Here is a 19946-nt window from a genome sequence, read left to right as displayed (position 1 = left end):
AGGCACCAGAAGCAGCCAGGCGCTTCCCTCTGAGCCAGTCTCCAGTGCACTCTAATTATGCAGATGGAGGCAGGAGCTCGTGAAGAGAGGGGAGAGGGTCCTGAAGGGCTTTGATAAGCTCAGGACAGCCAGCAGCTTTCCCCCCTGCTTCTCTTCACTCCAGCTGCGGTTTGCTGTTATTTCTGTACGGACACAAGCACATGTTCAGATAACATACATACTGTACTCCACACTACACACAGTACTACACATATATACTAAACCTACCCACATGCACCCCATTGACCTCTCCACGGCCACGCCCTGTCTTGCCTCTTCACCCCTACAACCTGTCCTGCTTTGTTCTTTTCACGGCACAATGATTCAGAAATACTTTTCACTTACTAAGGGGAGACAAAATATGAGTGATCAGACCCCACAGGATTGGGAAAGGGTATACTTCAAATTGAACCCCTTCTTTTGGAGATCTCTACTGTAGCTCACTAACCTTAGATAATTTCCTTTTTGTTTAAAACAAGTGCAAATTAGTTGTTACTCTTACTGCAATAATACATATTACTGTAATTAATAAATACATAATGAAAATGTATGTCTTTGTTTACTGTATATATCTTATTTTTAACACAAATTTTAAGACTTTGTTAAAAATAGTATAGCCAGTAGCCATGAGCCAGCTACCATACCTACCAATTTTAAAGTCTGTGGCATTCTTTCTTTAGCAACTGCATCACTTAACACAGAATCATAATTTTATATAAGGACCAAAGAACATACCGCATCCTAAGAGTTTAAATGATGTGCTTAGGCAACCTGCAGCCAATCAGAACTTGGAAGTACCTGGCGGTAAGTCCTTTCTTGAATTGCTGGACATCCTAACTGCCTTCGCGTAGTTGTAAGATATAGTAAAGGCAAAACAACATTGGAATTCAGTGCTTCAAATCGGCAACAGAAGAGGGGAAACACAGGGGAACGTGCTAAATTAAAAAGGAATAAATGACTAAAAGACTGATGATATCATAGTTCTCTATGAGAACCAACAAAAGCTGTAATTTGTGAGCCTGCAGCACTGACATTTGCTCTGTTTTTTTGTAAAACCATTATATCTATAGATCAGTTTAATGTGAACTATTTTAGTTACGTGTTTATGGCAATGCTTTTATGAACTGCTTTTAAAATTATTGTGCAGGATGCATTTTTAATCATAATGACTGCAATTTTAGCAATAATGTGGTTATAATTAGGATCGTAAAGAAAGAATTGTTTGCACTGTACACTGCATGGTCTCTCTTGGGTTTAGTAACAGTACTGTAGCTGTTCAAATTTTTTTGCAGGATTGTCATTTTTTTCCTATCAAATCCCTTGGTGTTTTGAATTCCCAACTTGGTAAAATTATGCTTACTACTGTAGATCAAAACAACTGGGAATATGCCTTTTACAAGCAAGTATGTAAAATAATAAATGAGGCAATCGAAAGAAAAACTTAACATCGTACAGACCAAGTTATTTTGAGATGACCTGTGGTCCATCAAATCTCCACCATATTCTGTAAATGGAAAGGCTGTGTGGGTTGTCAGGTTCTCCAACATAAAGATTGTGCACTGTGTGCGTGAGTTTATGTGTGTAGTGTAGCAAATGACCTGCCCTTTGTGTGCTTAGCCCAAACCTGGCACTAACCCAGAACTCAAATCTCTGAACCACAGAGAGCTTATTGATTTTTTACCCACAGAAATCATATCTCCCACTTCTTCTCTCTTTCACTCCCCTCCTTCCTTTAATTAATTTTGATCCCATGGTTCTTGGTATTTTTTTGGGAGCTGTGCCAATACAATTTGTCATTTTATCAGAAGTAATTAAAAGCTGTTCTTTTGCCTGTTGCATGCGATCTGTTTAATTGTCGAAACTAAAAGAAAAACACTGCCAAGTAACACAACACAGGGAACAAAACATATAAAAAGTCTTTTAAAAGCCTTAATTCTGTAACAAGATAACAGTTTAAACAGTTAGCTCCTCTGACTTACTTAATAATCCACCACTAAATGACAGTGTATAGTGATTTAAATATCCAGCTTCAATGCCTGTGTATTTTCCCTTCTCAATATTAGTTCTAATGGTAAAAACAGATACACTGCATTTCTGTCTATGTGGTTATTTTAGCAGTTTCCTGAGCAGCACAGCTACTGATATCAACAACATGTTTTATTTGTTTAAACAAAGTGTATGTTTTTTGTATGTATCTGTGTGTGTAAAACATGGAGGAGGATTGGAGGCAAAACATACAAATCATACAAAGTATTATCATATTGTATCATTTCACCATCAAGTTATGTCGCCCACAAATGTTAAAAATTCTTATAGTATGAAAACTAATGTTATGAAATGAAGTGGTAAATTCCTCTGAGCAGATGTCTGTTGAAGGCCTTTCTCTTGAGATTTTGCCTTCTGGACAAAAAGATTCAGCAAAAAATCTTACGCCAACAGTGCTCTAACATGACTACATTGCTTTTCTGTACATCTGCAGTTCAAAATGGGAAAGGGTTAAGTACTGTAGGAGGTGGGAGGTTTATAAGGCACTCAGAATTATCTAAAGAGTCCCTTGACCCTTACCTTCAGAGGACTGCAGGGTGACTGACGCTGATTTGATTAAACTCACACTAATTCATCACAAGCTTAATCAAATAAAATTTAATAACTCTGTAATAAAATTTCAACAGTCTCTCAAGAACTGTAGGCAGGGTATAAATAGCAGAATTAGTGGCTACAGGTTCTTTTGCCAGACAGGTGTTTCATGGCAGACAGAAGCAACATTGTACTATTTAAGATTATTTCTTATGTGTAATATAGCAAATTAATAAAGTGCCATGCAGTTTCAAATACAACTTTGGTTGAAAAACAAATTCATTTAAAAAAACTCAGATGGCAATGCGTACAAAGTAACAGTACAGAGTATACTGTATATGAAAGAATATCACAGAAAAAAACACAAAGGATAAAAAGAGTACCGTACATCACAAACAATTTTAAAAAATTCAAAACCATAAGAAGAAAGTTTGGAACTGAGAAAATAGTCACAGGCTCAAAAAATCCATTAAATTCTGCAGTAAGATTTTTATACAGGTTTTGTGCATAGACGTTTACACATAATATGCAACTTGTTTCTAGGGATAGACAGTAGATCAGCATCAACTGAATTAGTAGGGTAGGTACAGTACAGTACTGTACATAAGGACTGCAGATTCACAACAAATTTATCAGTACAGTACTTCCAGACCACTTAGTGAATTGTCAGTTAACAGTGACAATTTCTTTTAAGGAACAAGTAAAAGTTTATTCCATGCTGAAAAGAGAAGAAAGGAAACACAATGTTTTGGCTCGAGAGTCTTCTTCAGGTGTAATTCCACACCTGTGACTTGAACAATTTCTTTTAAACTGAGAATTTTGTGAAAATATTTGTATACCCAAATTACAAAGACGTCCACTGAAGACACTGAAAATGATTGTGTGCTACTAGGCTAAGAGTAATGAATTGGAGAAATATGTCAAATGCAAAGGTGTAAAATTACACTGGAAAAGTTACATGGTAGAATCTAGAATAACCATTTATCCTCTGAAATTGAAGCCAGTAAGGCAAAACTGAGGAGACGTGTGATAAGCAAACACAAAAGAGTGATTTTACTTTATAATACTGCAATTGATTATGGGTCCCTGCAGCTTTGTAACCTACTTTAGCAATGATAACGCCCAGCTTTGCCTCATAAGAGATTTAATCTCTAGTCCACAGTTTTGAATATTGTCTTTATAATATTCTTTACCAATAGCTTAAGCATTCCTTTGAAGACTGCAGATGGACACACAGGAGGCAAAGAATTACATTGCTCTTTGGAAAAAAAAAACATAAACTCACCATGGAAAAGATCCAAGAGGTTTTGAGATTCATTGCTTATGCCAAAAAAGGGAAATGCTCTGAACGTTTAATTGAACTTTTTTTCATTTACTTTACTATTCTTCATAAAACTTTGCTTACCTATTTGTTTTATATTTATGGATATTAATGCTGTAATAATGCGTCTCTCTAGCATAATCCCTAGTGATTTGGTTGATGTATATCTGATAAGCATGGTGGGTCCCAGGAAAGTAATTGCTGTCTTAGGAATGTGCTGTAAAGTACCATCTCTTGGGAATCAAAGAGACTTGGGTAGATAGAGGAAGACTCGTAAGCGCGAGTGTGTGTGTTTGGAGGGTTGGCTGCAGTAAGGGCTGAGTTGCGCTGCCAGTTGGAGCTATTTCGGGAAATGAATCAAGTGTTCTTTCTTCCCTGACAAAAAAAAAAGTACCCATAAGGCACACCAGCTCCTATTAACCACTGCCCGATCACTTTAAAAGCCATCAAGGAGCTCATGCCATGCCGAAGCAGTATCAGGGAGGCGTGCTGATGAAACAACCACAATAGAGCACCAGGTCATTACTCAGAGAAGATTGTAGAACGACGAAGCGACAGCTCCGAGCCAATTATAAAAACTGGAGCGCTTCACGCTAGACTCACTGCTTGGCGGGGGCACCCTGGCTTTGTGTCTCTAATAAACAACATGCAGAAAATGTTAATGATAGCTCTGAAATGCCACCTCGCACCAGGGGCAGCACTGTTAAATAATAATAAAAAATCCAGATAAAAATGGATAGAGGATTGGGTGAGGGAAAAAAAAACACTTTCTTAAGGCTTGTCTTTATTGAGCTCAGTCAAGAAGATTTTTTTTTTGCTGTTAGGAGTTGCTGAGAGGAATACATTAACCCAGGTGAATGGAGTCTGTAATTACCCACAGGCAACATGTGCTTACAGAAGTGTCCATTCCCTGCCTCAAAAAAGCAGCTTAAGGCAAGGGAATCCGTTTGGACCTCACATGTAAGGTACAAACTGTAAAGGTGTTTCTCCAGCAGATGTGGTCTGCCTTAAGCACTTACTATACTATAACACTACACATTCAGGAAAGCACCTCCATTTCTCACAGCCTTAAATTTTAAACAGATTGCTACTCAGAGATGAATGCTGAGAAATAACAGTGACTCTTTCTCCATGACAACACTGATCCTTAAAACCAGCTTGGATTTTGTACATTTGGCTTAGGCACATTTCCGCATTGAAAGATAGTCTTTTACGTTTGTTTTCTAGAGAATTCAAATACACCAGGTCTTTCTCTGGTTACAATTTATTTTGAGCATAGGGAATTGCAGGCATTTTCCAATTGTGTCACTAACTTTTGGTGGTGGTGGGTGAAGTCCTGTGTGAAATTATTGAAACATGCTCATCCCGACTTTCACATTGAGTGGAGGTTAAGTAAAACAGAAGGAACTGACAGGAAACTCATGGCTCAGTATACAGAGAATACACATAAGATAAATAAACCATGATAAGTAACAAAATTATGGAAACCAAATTCAGTGACCAGGAATCAGCTTGGCTTCACTTACACGTTCCATTAGCAGTGACAGCTGTCACCACAAAGAAGGGAAATACCTTAATTTTGAAACCAACAAATGGATTTGGAAGACTTTTAATATTAATAGCATACATGTCTCTAATTATTTTATTATTACTTTCTAACCTTTGATTTGAGTAAGACAAAATCAACTGCATATTAGAAGTGGAAAAATAAATTATGCAGATTAAACTGGAAGATCTGGAATAATAAAAAGCAGATGGAATAATGCAGGGAGCCTGCTGATGTGGGGAATGTTAAAATGAAATATGACAAACAGTAAAGCCTATGAAATAAAATGAAGAAAGAAAAAACACATGAATAATTGCAAACAACGGGATGGTTTATTTCCAATTTGTGTTGATTTAAGAAAACATAAATGTGCACTAAAAAGTAACAAGGAAGTAAACAATATCTATAAAAGCATGCTGTGCTTTGTTGTTGGGGTCTCATCTGTTTATACTAAACACAAGGTTATGAAATGTAATTTCCTGTTCATGTTTACTTTGTCAAGATTAAGCAAAAAATTAAAACAGGGCTTATGATCTGTGAAAAAGGCACACATTTTATAGTGCTTGTAGAAGCCTTTCTTTATGTAATAAATCCAAAATATATTGAAATTTTCCCTTAGCCAAAGATGATGTTGAAAGAATGGATTTTTGAGGTGTTTCTTTGAGGTGGTGAGGAATCTGAATATATAGTATGAAGGAAATGCTTTAATTAATTACAAAATCATTAATGTGTTACATTTCTCTAGACATACTTTTATATGGACAATTATGGACAATATATTTCAACAGCTGGGAAATGGATACATAAATGCAATATTCAGTATGATTGCATGTTATCGCCTACAATTTAATGATGGTATATTGAAGATACCACAAAGAAACAGAGAAACACATTATTTGTTTAATACACCTGAATTAAGGGTTCAATATGGATGCAATACCTGTGAAGACTTCCTATTAGAATATGTTCATTCAGTTATCGTGTTAGCTGACCTGCAATTACAATAGAATAACTGACAGCTATTGCTAAACTGTTACTGCACAAGTGCACCTCTTTTTCTGTTCTTATTAATGTGCCTCGGAAAATACCAGGAAGCAGGCTCGCCCTGGTAGAGAGAGTGTTGAGTTCTAATTATACCAGTGATGCAGACTAATCATGTTATCAGGGCCTACGATTATGTGTGTGGGCCCACGTCCTTTGATATTCTCCCATTAATCCTAAATATAAACACTATTACCAGAAGCTGGCAATCGTTCGTTTCAAATGCTCAGCCAACGGACGTGGAGAGCAAACAGCGGAAGACACGTGCCTCCAGTCTTCCAGCTTGTTCTGTAAAAGACTCATCATACTCTGCAACTGCAAAGAGGGACAGGACTGTCTCAAGCAGTTCTTTCTGTTTTGACACACTTTGAAACAGATACACGCATAACTCTGAGTTTTGGGCACTGCTTTAAAAAATGATTAAAATTAAATGCTCCGAGAAATGTGACCAATCAAGCTCCTGCTCAATTTGTGTTGCAGTCATGGCACCCAAAAAGGCATCCTATTTTTTCACTGTGATAAGTGTCATTTTAACAACCCATGAAGGATGTGGAGTGTGGAAGAAAATGGACACAGTCACTCACCTAAGGGGATTTCCTGGTGCTTGTTTCTTTAAAAACTTCAAGCCCCAATAACAGGAGCTCAGAGCAAGCAAGCACAGAGAAAATTGATTTTCCATTCATTGCAGGTTTATTGTTTATATCAATAAAAGGTAAGAGGATGAATAAAACAGATGGAAGCCATTCATATGTGAACTCTGAAATATTAGTCTTATTCTTGATGTTTATATGCAAAGGATCTGCATATAAACCATATCCTTGTCCTTTTTAGACAAAGGATCTGGTGTTTATATACAAAGGATTTGTACTTTAGGCTTTAGTAACATATATTTGTAAAACATGGATTGCAAATGCATTACAGATTAAAATAATAAATAACTACAAATACAATAATCATAGAAAATCAAAGGAATCTGGTATAATTGAATATGAAGGTGAATAACTTTGATTGCATTTGTACCATTGGTTCTATGTCTGGTATGAAGGTACAGTTTAAAAAACACAGCAATAGAAAATTCTTTCCAGATACTGCTGGAAAGTGACATACAGTAGTCCCCAATAAGTGGAATTGAACCCCCTCATCACATTATGGAGGTCCTCAGCAAGGTGAAGTGGAGAAAGGACTCCAGTAACTTACAAAAATAACCAGGGTTCAAGGAGTGCAAGACACCTCTGTGAGGGGAGACTGTTCTGCATGAGCAAAGCTTTTTGGAGAGCTAAACATTTTGTAAGCACGAGAGTCTTCATACAGGAAACTAAATATCAAACAAACAGATAATCGTGACCTTCAGGAATGATGGGACATTGTTATTGGAGGGTATCATTGCAAGGTTGGCAAAACATCAGCAGCTCCAAACGTCAGCACACTGGTTTACATAGAAAACCGAAAGACTCTCTTGATAGCTAATACCAAATCATACTTATATGTACAGTAGCTAAGGTAGCCCAGGGAATTCAGTGCACAACTGAAAAGAAGTGACATACTATATGTAAGCACTGTAATAATTTGGAAGGAATAAGCTGGAATGTATATACAGGTATGACAAACAGCTGGTTTAGGGAGAACATAACAAGGAATGAAATTAGAAAAAAAATGAAGAGAAAATTAGGAGGGAAATGCAGAGAGGTGGGAGCTGAAAGAGTAAAACCGAAAGACCACTGACCATGAGGTGCATGTGCCAGGCAGGTGCAGAGTGACGTGGGCACACATCCATTTTCAGAGGTGAACTCTATTTCACGGGTTTGTAAGAGACGTGCAGCGCTGTTTGGGTACTACGTCTCCCTGGGAAGGTTTATTAGGCGCATTTCCATTGAGTGTCTAGAATCAGTATTTGCTGTTTTGGCTGAAAGTCGCTGAGCGTTCATGGAGAAAGACGACATAGCCCTTTCTGAACTGCCTTTCTGTGCTACTGAGGAGGGGTCTGACAATTCAGACTCTGACGTTCTAGGCATCAGATAGGAAATCATAAGATAGGCCACTTGAGCTACCATCAAACCCACACAGCTTAACAAAATAGAAAAGAGTGACTCTAAAACTACAAACTGGGCAGAGCAAAGGCACCTCAAGTCCAATTCAAACAAACATCTACTCAATACCATTGCAAAGGTGAAAAAAGGAAGGCCTTAGAGCACACACTTCAACCCAACAGGAAGACCCCAAAAGACCACACAGTTTGTTTTGTAATAAACAAACAGAAGATAATATAACTTAGAACTGATCTCACGCTTAAACCAAATGATAAGATTTGAAAACAGCTTCCCAGCAGCAGAAAGGCAAACCATTTGGATTTAGAACCTTCAAATTGTGACCTCTAGGGTTATTCTAGTAGTACAATATAACCATACAACTTACATTATAACAAATTGAAACAATATCTAAAATGTGACAGTACGTGTCATGTTATTATTTGCAGTCTGATTTTATAAATAAAAAGGAACGTTATCTATTCTAGAATTACAAGCAGCAGCAGGAGGATGAAATATTCCTCTTGTTGTTCCTGTCTTCTTTGACCGCTCTATGGAGAGCTGTGGACAGAGCACACTGGGGAGCAGAGTGTCGGCTTGAATTTCATATGCAGTAAGCCAGGAAGACTGAGACAAACTACAAGCAATAACAATAATCGAGAAAATTGCTTCTATACATGAAAACACATTGATAACAGCTGATATTACCCCAGATCGTACAAGCAGTTTAATTATTAATCATCTGAAAGTGTCACTACTGCAGCCCAGAGCAACAGCCTGAAGAACAAGTGCTGCGCGGATAAGAAGAAGCCAACATTCTCTTAATAACAGCCACTGCCTATTCTAAAGTAAACGTTCATAGGTCCAGATGTACCGATACTGGAGCACTTGCAGTTTTAGTCACATCAGCGCAAGAGACAATCTAAGGGCAGTTAGTGGCAAAAAACCATTAGATTTGAACAATAAAGGAAACAACTTCTATCCAAACCAGGAATGGCGAATTAAAGGTAGAAGCAGAGACATTCAAAAAAGAAATGTATTAAATTAATTTATCATATTTTTACTTTCTTTTGTGCTCCACAGACTGTGCTGTTATCTAAGGGCTATATACTGTAAATGCAGTTGAAACCCAATGCTCCGATATTGTATAAAGTCTTTTATTCACCTGGCCTAATGTATTGCACAGAGAAATACAAATAGTGTCATTATGATGCATTGGGGCTTTTGTTCTAAATCATTTACTGTACCATTGTGATCAGTTTACACATTGTTTCTTTCCAAATAACATAAATCATTGAACATCTAAAATTAATATGAAGATATCAAGAAGTGAGTTTAAGTCTTTAAAGGAAGCTTGGTAAATTTACCAGAGTTATTCACTATGGCTTTACTATACTTTACACTTAACCATGACAAGACCATATTATATACTGTTAAAGGTTCTAAGGACTACATATGATCGTATAGCATGATCCAGTATAGTACTGTATATTACAATGAAGGCACACTAAAACCATATCAAACATGTCATGTCATTTACCAAACCCCTTTATACCATACGGTGTCGGGGGAAACTGGAGCCCACCCAGCAAGCAACAAGTGCAAGGCACCAGTCCATCCCAGGGCAAGTGCAAGCCTATCATACATGGGGACAATTTGGAGGCCACGGTAAAGGCAGAGGGGTAAATTTGGCCCAGACACCAGGATAACTCCCTACTCTTATCAAGAAATGCATGTGGATCTTAAATGACCACTGAGAGTCAGGACCTCGGTTAAACGTCTCATCCAAAAGATAGCACCCACTACAGTATAGTGTTCCTGCCACTATACCAGGGCATTACAACCCACACAGACTGCAGGGTGGGCACCCCCCATTGGTAGCACTTACTGTACACCTCTTCCAACAGCAACCATAGCTTCCTAGGAGGTCTCCCATCCAGGTACTGACCAGGCTCTACCCTACTTAGCTTCAGTGGGTAGCCAGTTGAGAGCTGCAGGGTGATATGGCTGCTAGCTCATATCAAACATGTTACAAGTGCAATTTACCAAGGCACCTTCATACCTTAGGTTTTAACTTTTCCTTTTTATAAACAGGCAATGGCCATTGCAAAAGAATCAATGCATCATAACACAGGGTTCTAGAATAATATAGTAACAAAAGCACCTCTTGTACAGTAGTTCACTAAATAGCTCCTAAATAATGAATAAATCTAATTTATCTGTATAGTCAGTTTGTATTCATCCTCCTACTTCATGAAGAATGCAAAACTCAGAATGTTTTATCACAATCGTACCTTATATTTTGTCATAATAGAGTAGAGCCTCAGCACTCCCTAATAATATGTCCCCATTACTGGACTGTAGTGCTACATACTACACTGTCACCTTAGGTTAGAGGTGTCCAATCCTTGTCTTGTAAGGCTGATGTGTCTGCAGAGTTTTAATTTCAGCTCAGCTCTGAATGAGCTAAACCAGGTGGTTACGGTCTAAACCAGACCAATTTACCAGATTCCAGCTATATAAGTGCTGCAGCATTAAAAGAGACTTCAAAAACCTGCAGACACACTGACTGGCCCTGTAGGATCAGGATTGGACAGCTATGCCTTGGGTAAATCTTTTTCCCACCCTAAGGTTTGAAATGATTTTGATTTAAGAGTGTTTCTCCAGTAACAAAACCCATGGCAGCAAGAGGGCTTTATCTTGCCTGCAGCCAGTCACTCAACCTTAATTTTCCTGGGCACATAAAAATTAGGAAATGCATAAATTACTGTAAATGAAAAGAGGAAGAAAAAAGAGGAGATAATATTAGACAGCAGCACAACAAGGAGCAACTTCAACTTGATGTGAAAAATGAAGGAGGGATTCAGATGAAAACAGAAGAACACAGGATCCCACATTCAACAATCATTACTACTCACACACGTGATGACACCCTACAGCTTTTAATTTTTAATGTAAAAAAATATTCATCCCATTCATTATTTTAATAGTTTCATTTTTTTCTCCCCAAAGTGATGATTTACAGCCATAAAATCCTGCAGTTAGGTTGATAGGGATTTATGGTCATTTTTGGACCACGTAGCCTCCAATCATGGTTCATTATCCTGACAGGCTATTAAAATGTCTGGGTGATTAAACAACAGCTTTGAGCTTAGGTTGCACTGCTTCTACCTTGCACAGGCATGGGTTGAAAAAAAATATCTTTGAGAAAAACGTGCACACACCAAGAGTTCCCTAAATCTTTTCACAAATAAAAATACATTTGCTGTGGATTATAACTAATACACAAGAATCAAAGGCTCGTCAGTCAAGATTAAATTGATTTTAGATTTATAAGTTGAATACAGAATGAGGAAATGGAGATCTTTTGATGATGAAAACGTATGGCAGAGACACAAGTCTGGAAGAGCAGTTTTCATGTACATATGTTAAAGAAATTCTTTGAAATACAGTAAGTGCAGTGTGGGTAGTTAGATGAGTGTGTGCATATATAGTATGTGGGAATGAGGTGGAACACAGTAAAGATCATTTTATTGGCCATATACAATTTCTTGTAGTAGAAATTTTTTTTTTGCATACCCCGACTTGCTCTCCTTGAGATACACAGATAGGGAAAGCCATTTATACAGCGCCCCTGGAGCAGTTGGGGTTAAGGCCCTTGCTCAGGGGCCCAACAGAGTAGGATTTCTCCAATATGAACAGGCAACCTTCCAGCCACAGGCACAGATCCTTAGCTACAGAGCCACTGCATTGCCAAAGCATACAGTAGAGTGTTATAATAAATGGTAATCAAAATCCTATGAACCCAGGGCAAACTACATTAAAAACAAAGCAGAAATCAGAATCTAACTTTCTCATTTCCATAGTAATCTTTTCACATAGGATTGATTATCACTACTTGGTCGCTGATAACTCATAAAGCTACAGTATATCATGAAACACAAGGATCTACAACAACTTTTTTCACACATTTCTCATACTAAAAACTAGATAGTATTTTGATAACACCCGTTATCATATTATTTATCTGCAATGTTCATTCAGGATTATGAAATGCATTATACTGGACATGGAAGGTGTATAAATAAATACTTTTTTGCATTTTGAAAAAAAATATTAAAAAGATTCTTGTTTGAAGACTACAATGGGATCTGATAAGTACTCAAAATCTTCTAAGGCATTAACAATGTCAACTCAGCAGTCTTCTTCACAATAAACAGTGAAACATGAAGAAGTGGGCACAGTTTAATTGATGTGGAATCTACTGTTTGTGGAAATGCATTAAAAACTGAGAGCTTGAGGAATTGCTTTTCCCAAAGGGTGGTGGGAGACGGAATATATCACCCAACCATTTTGTAAAAGATGATACTCTGTCTTCTTTCAACAAATGGTTGGATTAGATCCTTGGATTAATTAACAACTAAATACAGTACCTAATGGGCTTTATGGACCAAATGTCCCCCTGTCATTTGTAACCATTCTTATGTTGTTTTTAAACAATGAAAGAACAAAACACAGAATCACATACTGCAGAGAAAAGAGCAGAATGCACTTCTGGCACTTGAAAGATTTGCTTTGATCATATGTTAGATACAATATGTATTACCTATAATTAAGACTGCAGGAAATTTTAAGACAGCACCATGGAGTTCCTGTTTAAATGATTAATTAATTTGATTTTTAACTAATTTTAAGGATACAAAAAATGTACGATGCATGAGAAGTAATTTTAGCTGTTCTTTATTCAAGTTTAAATTATTATGCCTCAGTTGCAGCATCCTTCATTCAAATATTACAAAATTCCAAAAGAAAGCACAAATAAACGTATCCTGTCAAAGACCATACAGCTCTCCAAAAAGAAAAGCTTTTGTGCTTGCTCCACAGAATGCTGGGCTTAAAGGAAACTGACCGTGAACAAAACAATGTTTTGAAAATTGCTTTTTCTGACTGCATGCGCAACATAAATCTCATGGCTACAGGTGTCATTACTGATCCCCAAAGCAGCCCGTGTCTGAGATATACCGCTAACTGACAGGTACGATAATTGCCGTGTTGGGTCTCCAGAAACCTGGCTCTGTGACGTACTGGAAGACAGCTGGTACCACAACAGGGACTGCGACATTGCCGTGAGGAAGAGCCACTCCTGATTGGAGAGTTTGTCTCATCAGTCTGCATCAACTGGGTGGAGTTGGGCACCATGAGCCTACAGTATATTCTGCAGGTATACAGTGTGCATGTCACTAAAGCTACTGTAGTTGCCCGTTACACCAGAGACATATAGTACTTAGCACAGTAATGCTAGAAAATTTATAATTGAAATTTTCTTGAAACAATTGAGCATGGACACTCTAATGTGATATTAATGGGTTACATTGGGAAAGTGCTTTTTGAAAACAATAACAGGAAAATATATTGCCAAGTGTAAAAAAAACCCAATGAAAATCTGATTGCCGTGTTTTAGATTGGTGTTGTTTACATTTTCTAAGGTGCCGTGCAAGTGCCGAGTTAAAGAAAATAAATAAATATATATAGGTGAAATTTGGTAATCCTGTTGAGAAAAGGCATGTTGAGAGGTTCACATGCGTTATTTACCAGTGCTTGGCAACAAACGCATGGGGTGAGACCTCAACAGCTTTATTTCATTCTTTCTCCCTCCACTTAAGCTCTTTATAGGTGAGGAGAGGCAGTCAGAAAGTGTAGTCAGAGGATTACATAATCCTTTTTGCAGAAATTCATCCATCACTTTTCTTTCAGTTTTATTATAGCCAAATTGCCTGGAGTGCTCAGAGTGGAAACGAATTTCAGCAGGTATGGCATATCTGTTTAGTTTGCAGAAAGCACAACCACTAAGGAAAGGAGAGATGTAGGAAAAAAAACTTCTTGGGGTCTGTCCAGTCAGGGCTTGATCATGATGCATGGTTATGGACCATCTGCACTATGAGACAATAAATTTATGATTATGGCAAGAGAGCTAAAAGGCTGTCCATTACTGTAACATAGTGCCCTCTGTAGAGAGCTTCTCATCACGCACAGATCAGATTCAGCAGTAAAACTGGACAAGGCTCCCAACATTAAGCAAATTTACATGCTACTGCCATGTGTCAATCAATATAATGCTGACAGTTATTGACACGGTGGGGCAGATTCAGTCAGTCAATTTTTTTTCAAGATCTGTTTTTTAACAAGTTGCATTGTGTCGGAGAAAGGCGAATCATATTTCTTGCACGGCTTTTCAAGTGTGTGCATGTGAGAGAGGGAGACAGCGTGTGTCTGTGTGAAACGATCATGACACATAAAAAGGATAATTCTGCTGACAATTGTGGCAAGACAATGGAAAAACACCCACATTCACACCCATGCGTCAATGACTCTTGGTAAAATATTGATTTCTAAATGGCAGAGCAATATAAATTGTGTTAAAACCTTTATACTCTATCAAACCCACCCCTTACACCCCCCTTCTCTCTTTCAAATAGCTTTAGACTCCCCCTCAGCTGCAACTACGGATACACATTCTGCGCTGGAAGGCAGTGCCTTAGCGGCTATAAATGAAAAAGGTTTCAACAACACCTTGGCAAATTGATAGCAGGGATCACCTCAAGTCTGTCATGTGTCCACTGCTGCAAATAACACCATGTGCAATTAAGAAAGTAAGCAATCATTATCTTTGGTCTCTAAAGTGGAATGGTCCCTCAGCAGTTTTGAAAGGCTAGTTCTTGCTACCAGTCTGTGAAGGGTCAGCTTCTGTGCTATCTATGATGCCATTATCAATAAGATGTTTACTGTGAGGTACTGGTATATTACAAAAGCAATGCAGATCATAAATGTATGCAAATACATTAATCAGCCAATGCTAAAAAAGATTTTCAAAGGAAGTATGGACACTAATATTTTCATTCTGCTAATAATTAAGAATATCAGATTGAAATTGATCAGATTATCAGTTTAAGGAAGTCTTAAATGACAAACTTAAATATTTCAAAACAAATATGTTTTTTTCACACACTTCTGCATCATTCAACAATTAATGTTAAGTATTGGTGCATTAGTTTTTTCATTTTTATTTATGTCAAGGAATATATACATTTTAAATTATGCCATTTTAAAATAATTATCCAAAATACCACCTATGTATCAAATGCCAATAAAAAGTAACCCATAAATTAAAAAATAAAAGATGTTCAGTTTTCTAACTTAAAACTGTTGCAAACTTGTCATCATATTTACACTGTTACACACTTTAAAAAGAAATAATGAGATTCTATTGGCTTCCTTATAAGATAAAATTTAAATTACGCAGTGCATCTTACTTCAGGATGCAAGTAAGGCTATTTTTAAGATACAGAAACTTTTTTTTGCAGAGTTAGTAAGTTCTTCATTTCCTGGCAATGCATCTTAATTCCCACCTGATCCCGTTTGACATACAAACCAAGATCCACAGAATCCATTAGAATGATCCAACGCTGAAAACAAAAATATTAAAGAATATGAATAAAATCATTCAGTAGTCTTGTGACATATTCTGTACCACTATGCTTTTTCATGGTAGATATAGATCTTGTTTCTTCTTTTTTTTTTGCAAGTTCCTCAGTCATGACATCACAGTCATCAAATGCTTAGGTAATAAAGTAAATCTGAATCTTTTCCTTTATAGAGTTTTCTTGCTTCAGTACCTCATACTTTAAGAAGTGCAGTTTCAGTGTTGTAGGAGTTATTCTGACTTAGAGGCATTCAATCATAATCCTGCAGATGGTAGCTTTGCACCATTTGCTCTTCAGCCTAGCAAAGACACCAAATGCCTGAACCTGCCATTGCTCTTTAACTGTGCAGGATTAATATTGCAAAAACACATTATGAGTAAGATAAAACTCACCTGTCTTATGACAGTCCAAACCCAGCTCACATTCCCTAATGGTGGGTGAACAATCCATCGGCGAATTCTGCATCACAATGTTAGGAAGAACCAATGTTGAAGGACAGTGGACATGGTTCTTATAGACTCATCCTTGTACTGAAGGCTATCATCACCTATCCAGCCTACACTATTGGTGCTACTTTATCTGCCTCTTATGAGATAAAGATATGCCCCTCTATAAACAACCAAAACCCAATGAGACTATTCAAACATTTCAAGCAATTAACTATTATACAATTAAACAATCAGTGAGCTATTCACCAATCTGCAAGTTATTTTAGCCATCTTCATGAGAACCCTATTATTACTACAGCCCTAAACTGGATAGTGCATCACAGCACAACACTGTAACTTGTCAGCTGTTGTGCCTGATGTCCAGAAGCTGTCAACTGTTACTACAAGGCATTCCCAACTTAAACCTTATGAAATGGTTTCAATTTGATTTATTCACTTTAGTGATTCAAGAACACAATTCAGAAAACAAATGTGACCCTCAAGGAAAACTGTCTGTATATTTGCTTGTTACTTCTTCCTAATGTTTGAAAGTGACTTCAGAAAGTATCTTCTCATAAAAAATTGCAGATGATAGGTAAGAAAAGTAAAAGCAGTCTCTTGAAATGTTTAGCTGGTTCAAAGGCAAGACTTACCACTGTGAAGAAATGAAATAAAAACTGCAAAAAATGTATAGTACACATTGTGCCTTTAAATAATAGACATACTGTAGATGCCAATAGGGCATCCCACAGAGTGAAAACTGGCACAGCTACTATAGTGAACCCAATGTATTTAAAATACCAAAGCCCCATCTGTGTGTCAAAATTTATGTTTATCCTTTGCTTCACTTTTAACCAAGTTACAGTTTTTTTATATTTGATACAGTATTTTGATACACTACTTATGAATGATATGACCACATTCTGAAAGGTATCATCTTGTGCTCTGCTTCTCAATCCTTCAATCCACAGACTTTATTTATCAGAAGATACTGGCAGTGAGTAGAGCCTATGGGTGAACGTCAAGGTCAAAGTCAATCTTTACTCTGTACAGCCAACAGGGTCTTACCAGGTCTAACCCAGTCAAGGAATCAAGGGAGTTTAGAATAGTAGAGTAGATCATGGACAAGAAAAATGAAAAAAAAAAACCAATGAGATTTAACTAAATGTTCCATGTAGAGCTCTTTAAAGCTTCCTTAAACCTTGTGTGTGGTCTAACCCTGTGAACTGACTTCCATGAAGAAGTCAATTTTAGTCTTATAACAGCTCCACAAGTAAACCATTTCCACTAACTGTGTAATTTAAACTGAGTTCCTCATCGACCACACATTTGAAACCAAAAGAGCCAATCATTAAATTAGTTGATCTTAAAACAATCAATTTGTATGACTTTGGGTTTGTTTCAGATGTGCTTAATCCATTGCTCTGTCGCTTACAGAAAGGAAATCGCTGATGTCAGCAGGGCTCATCCTGTCTGCTTGAACCTTTCAGATAAATCGATAGAGCTGCTTCTGTTTCCTTTTTTCTCCTTTCCCATTTTGGTTAAGGTAAAAGGGAAAGAATGGGAGGGGGAGGAAAAAGGGGGGGAGTAGTAGAGGTTGTTGTAGGGTAAAAGGCAAATAAGTGTCTGACAAGAAAGATAAAGGGTAGGTACTGTTCAATCTGCAGTTTTTCTGTGATTGTGTCCATCATTCTAGCCAGCATGCATAGTTTTTGGGAGAGAGAGATTAAATAAAAAAATAAAAATTTTAGAAGCATGTCAGTGCCATTTGAAGAGGGAGCGAAGCAGTGCAATCGCAGTAAATGAAATACGTCACATCACTGCCACTGCCTTAATTAGGCCTGTCAATCACAGAGTCTAGTAAATGTCAAGAAAACTGTCTCCTTTCACCCTTCCAAAATAGGGTGTCTAGACCAGGCAAGACTAGAGCCTTGCTTTCCTTTGCTTTATGAAGTGCAGCTGAGAATCATTGGGGAGTAATAGTTTCTTAACAAGAGCAGTTTAACACACTAGTTCATAAATGACAAGCGACACTTTCCAAACTCTAAAAGAGAGTTGCAAAAGTGCTCCTGTACAGTATGTAAAAGCACTGCAGTGATCCCAGGCAGTGGGTTAGTGTTTGGCTAGACTGCTCCAGCTCTAATAAAAATGGGAACAGCAATTATCTTACCTTCCCAAAATTAAAATTAACTGTTAATCCATTCAGCATTTTCTCTTTGACACCTATACCAGTTAGGGAGGGATAGGGACCCTACACTTTTCATCAGAAGGATTCACTTGTCGAAGCTATTCACTTGCTATTTTTTAATGCATGCTTTGAGTCCCACAGCATCTTCAGCTGAGCTAGCATAAACTGGAGTGGTGATGAATCTCTCAGCGATGGTGCTAGGTCACAAATGCCTGGGAAATCACAGGGGTCGCTGATGTAAAAGACCCAATCGTAAGCCATCCCAACTGTGCCATCACTTGACCACTTGTGTGCCACCAGGACTTAGAGAATGCTAGTCACAATCAGCTAATGACATTAGCCATCCACACTGGGACTGGTGATATCCTTATCATAGAGTTCAATCTGCCCTCCAGATAAAACCAACACTGTTTATCTTTTTTTCTATCGTATCAAGAACAAAAATTCTCCCAGTTGCTTATTCCAGGAGTTAGAAACTAGAATAATTAGTTCAGAAACTAGAGCAAAGAAAGGAAGCTGGGCCATCTGCTTTGGGATAATGTGCCTTTTCGATCAATGACTAGGTCTCTAAATCAAAAATATATATATATACTTATTTTAAGCTGAGATGAGCGTGATATGAAATGCTGACAAATCCCAACAGCATTTTTATTGTGAAATGCAAGAGTCTGTTTTGCCTTACTTGAAAGTACTTCACATTCTCACCGAAAAAGAACCAAACCAAAATCTTTTGGGAGTTTTGTCAGCATCAAAAACTGTTGGAAATATTGAAAACAAATCAGCAATTTATTAAACTCAGATTCAATATAAAACAAGAAGAGGAATTGGTTACTATCAAAAGATAGAATGAAACTCAGTCCATTTCTGTCTGTCTCTTGCAATGTTTTGCTTACTCTAGGGTAAAACAAATGAAAAAAGCTGCACAAATGCACAAACAAGTGAGTTGAACAAGAAGCCTGCATAGTCAATGTCTTTTTTCCAACTGGCTAACTGTGCATAATCAAGCTATGATTGACAAAAATGTCCCTCACACGGAATAAAGAAGAGAGTTACTGTAGGTGTTAATATGTTAAACAACTGTTCTGTTTGTCTGTTTTCAGTTTTCCTCATTGTGATTTGATATATGATAACTGAAACCTGTTACAAACTCAGTATTTTGTTTTACTTTTTATCATCAAGCCGAGTGTTATTATGCCATTTTCCTTACAAAACTCTTTTTTGATGATGTAGTCTGTGTAGGAAAACTGCAAAGTAACAGTATGATGTGACACCAGGATTTGAGGCACAGAACTGTCTTTTTT

The 19946-nt window shown here is 37.4% G+C and overlaps 1 protein-coding gene across 4 annotated transcripts in view; it reads right to left on the bottom strand.

Annotated features, from left to right (window-relative positions):
* Window positions 1–19946, bottom strand: part of LOC148824075 (RNA binding protein fox-1 homolog 3) — a 430118-nt gene that overhangs the window by 263304 nt on the left and 146868 nt on the right. The gene's annotated exons all lie outside the window — the stretch shown is intronic.

Source organism: Atractosteus spatula, chromosome 11 (genome assembly GCF_055471065.1).
Source record: "Atractosteus spatula isolate fAtrSpa1 chromosome 11, fAtrSpa1.hap1, whole genome shotgun sequence".
NCBI classification, from domain to species: domain Eukaryota; kingdom Metazoa; phylum Chordata; class Actinopteri; order Semionotiformes; family Lepisosteidae; genus Atractosteus; species Atractosteus spatula.
This window is presented reverse-complemented; position numbering and strand designations above follow the sequence as displayed.